The sequence below is a fragment of the Oncorhynchus gorbuscha genome, linkage group LG18 (genome assembly GCF_021184085.1).
Source record: "Oncorhynchus gorbuscha isolate QuinsamMale2020 ecotype Even-year linkage group LG18, OgorEven_v1.0, whole genome shotgun sequence".
Lineage (NCBI taxonomy): Eukaryota > Metazoa > Chordata > Actinopteri > Salmoniformes > Salmonidae > Oncorhynchus > Oncorhynchus gorbuscha.
In genome coordinates, this window is record NC_060190.1 from 74,909,371 (window position 1) to 74,913,219 (window position 3,849).

Below are 3,849 nucleotides of genomic sequence, written 5' to 3' on the forward strand. Positions count from 1 at the left end.
TCACACGACTGACCTAACTGGGTGATGTTTTTTCTCGTCTGAATGATCTGAATGATCTGGGATTACAGGGACTCTCCACAGCTATAGTCAATATGTGGGACAAAATTGAGGTTATGATTAAGAAATTGGAGCTCTTCTCTGTCTGCATTAACATGGACAACACACGTCTTTCCATCCACTTACCGATATCTGAACAAGAGCCTCATCAAAATTGCAACAAGCAGTTCTGTGAAAATGTAATTTAATCAGAAGCCAGATTTGTGGATTGGGCTGCGCTCAGAGTATCCTGTCTTGGCAAATCATTCTGTTAAGACACTGATGCCCTTTGCAAACACGTACCTATGTGAGAGTGGATTCTCGGCCCTCATTTGCATGAAAACGAAATACAGACTGTGTGTGGGAAATGATTTAAAACTGAGAATCCCTCCAATACAACCCAACATTGCAGAGTTATGTGCATATTTTCAAGCACATCCTTCTCAATAACCTGTGGTGAGTTACTCACCATTTTTGATTAACAAATAAAGTTTTATATGCAAGATGGTTAAATAAAGAGCAAAATGATTGATTATTATTATATTATTATTTGTGCCCTGGTCTATAAGAGCTCTATCTTACTTCCCACGATCCAGGTTGGGACAAAATCTCACACTCATTCTTATGTTTAATAAATGTATCATATAGTGTGTGTGTGGCAGGCTTACAATGATGACAAAAAAAAACATTTGAGATTGCACTGACCCTGGTGCTAGAGGGGGTACAGCTGACCCTGGTGCTAGAGGGGGTACAGCTGACCCCGGTGCTAGAGGGGGTACAGCTGACCCTGGTGCTAGAGGGGGTATAGCTGACCCTGGTGCTAAAGGGGGTACAGCTGACCCTGGTGCTAGAGGGGGTACAGCTGACCCCGGTGCTAGAGGGGGTACAGCTGACCCTGGTGCTAGAGGGGGTACAGCTGACCCTGGTGCTAGAGGGGGTACAGCTGACCCTGGTGCTAGAGGGGGTACAGCTGACCCTGGTGCTAGAGGGGGTACAGCTGACACTGGTGCTAGAGGGGGTACAGCTGACCCTGGTGCAAGAGGGGGTACAGATGACCCTGGTGCAAGAGGGGGTACAGCTGACCCTGTTGCTAGCGGGGGGACAGCTGACCCTGGTGCTAGAGGGGGTATAGCTGACCCTGGTACTAGAGGGGGTACAGCTGACCCTGGTACTAGAGGGGGTACAGCTGACCCTGGTACTAGAGGGGGGACACAGCTGGAGGTTGAATGTTTGAAGGGGTATGGGACTGTAAAACGTTTGGGAACCACTGCAAAATTATCCATATTGTAACTACTCACTAGGTGGGGCTAAAATACAACAAACTAATAATACTCTGACTATGTCTTGCAACCACGTCTCATAGTGGAACATAACGATTTACACTGAACAAAAATACAAATGCAACATTCAACAATTTTCAAGATTTTACTGCGTTACAGTTCGTATAAGGGAATCAGTAAATTAAATAAATTCATTAGGCCCTAATCCATGATTTTACTGCGTTACAGTTCGTATAAGGGAATCAGTAAATTAAATAAATTCATTAGGCCCTAATCCATGATTTTACTGTGTTGCAGTTCGTATAAGGGAATCAGTCAATTGAAATAAATTCATTAGGCCCTAATCCATGATTTTACTGTGTTGCAGTTCGTATAAGGGAATCAGTCAATTGAAATAAATTCATTAGGCCCTAATCCATGATTTTACTGCGTTGCAGTTCGTATAAGGGAATCAGTCAATTGAAATAAATTCATTAGGCCCTAATCCATGATTTTACTGTGTTGCAGTTCGTATAAGGGAATCAGTCAATTAAATAAATTCATTAGGCCCTAATCCATGATTTTACTGTGTTGCAGTTCGTATAAAGGAATCAGTCAATTGAAATAAATTCATTAGGCCCTAATCCATGATTTTACTGCGTTACAGTTCGTATAAGGAAATCAGTAAATTGAATAAATTCATTAGGCCCTAATCCATGATTTTACTGCGTTGCAGTTCGTATAAGGGAATCAGTCAATTGAAATAAATTCATTAGGCCCTAATCCATGATTTTACTGTGTTGCAGTTCGTATAAGGGAATCAGTCAATTGAAATAAATTCATTAGGCCCTAATCCATGATTTTACTGTGTTGCAGTTCGTATAAGGGAATCAGTCAATTGAAATAAATTCATTAGGCCCTAATCCATGATTTTACTGCGTTGCAGTTCGTATAAGGGAATCAGTCAATTGAAATAAATTCATTAGGCCCTAATCCATGATTTTACTGTGTTGCAGTTCGTATAAGGGAATCAGTCAATTAAATAAATTCATTAGGCCCTAATCCATGATTTTACTGTGTTGCAGTTCGTATAAAGGAATCAGTCAATTGAAATAAATTCATTAGGCCCTAATCCATGATTTTACTGCGTTACAGTTCGTATAAGGAAATCAGTAAATTGAATAAATTCATTAGGCCCTAATCCATGATTTTACTGCGTTACAGTTCGTATAAGGAAATCAGTCAATTGAAATAAATTCATTAGGCCCTAATCCATGATTTTCACATGATTTGCATCTGCTGGTTACAGACACATTAAAAAAGAATAGGCCTCACAATTATTTATTTATATTTATTTAACCTTTATTTAACTAGGCAAGTCAGTTAAGAAAAAATAATTATTTACAATGACGGCCTACCTACCAAAAGGCCTCCTGTGGGGACGGGGCCCTGGGATTAAAATACATGAATTAATACAATATAAATATAGGACAAAACACACAACAAGAGAGACAACACAACACTACATAAAGAGAGACCTAAGACAACAACATAGCAAGGCAGCAACACATGACAACACAACATGGTAGCAACACAACATAACAACAACATGGTAGCACCACAAAACATGGTACAAACATTATTGGGCACAGTCAACAGCACAGAGGTCAAGAAGGTAGAGACAACAATACATCACACAAAGCAGCCACAACTGGCAGTAAGAGTGTCCATGATTGAGTCTATGAATGAAGAGATTGAGATAAAACTGTCCAATTTGAGTGTTTGTTGCAGCTCGTTGAAGTCGCTAGCTGCAGTGAACTGAAAAGAGGAGCGACCCAGGGATGTGTGTGCTTTGTGGACATTTAACAGAATGTGACTGGCAGAATGGGTGTTGTATGTGGAGGATGAGGGCTGCAGTAGATATCTCAGATAGGGGGGAGTGAGGCCTAAGAGGGTTTTATAAATAAGTATCAACCAGTGGGTCTTGCGACGGGTATACAGAGTACAGAGTGCAGTGATGTATCCTATAAGGAGCATTGGTGGCAAATCTGATGGCCGAATGGTAAAGAACATCTAGCCAGAGAGCGCCCTTACCTGCCGATCTATGAATTATATCTCCATAATCTAGCATGGGTAGAATAGCCATCTGAATCAGGGTTAGTTTGGCAGCTGGGGTGAAAGAGGAGCAATTACAATATTTTATTTAACTAGGCAAGTCAGTTAAGAACAAATTCTTATTTTCAATGACAGTCTAGGAACAGTGGGTTAACTGCCTGTTCAGGGGCAGAACGACGGATTTGTACCTTGTCAGCTCAGGGATTTGAACTTGCAACCTTCCGGCTACTAGTCCAACGCTATAACCACTAGGCTACCCTGCCGCCGATAGAGGAAACCAAGTCTAGATTTAATGTTAGCCTGCAGCTTTGATATGTGCAGAGAGAAGGACAGTGTACCGTCTAGCCATACTCCCAAGTACTTGTATTTGGTGACTACCTCCAGCTCTAAACAACGGTCCTCAGTATCTCATCACGGTATCTCTGTGCATTCAAATTGC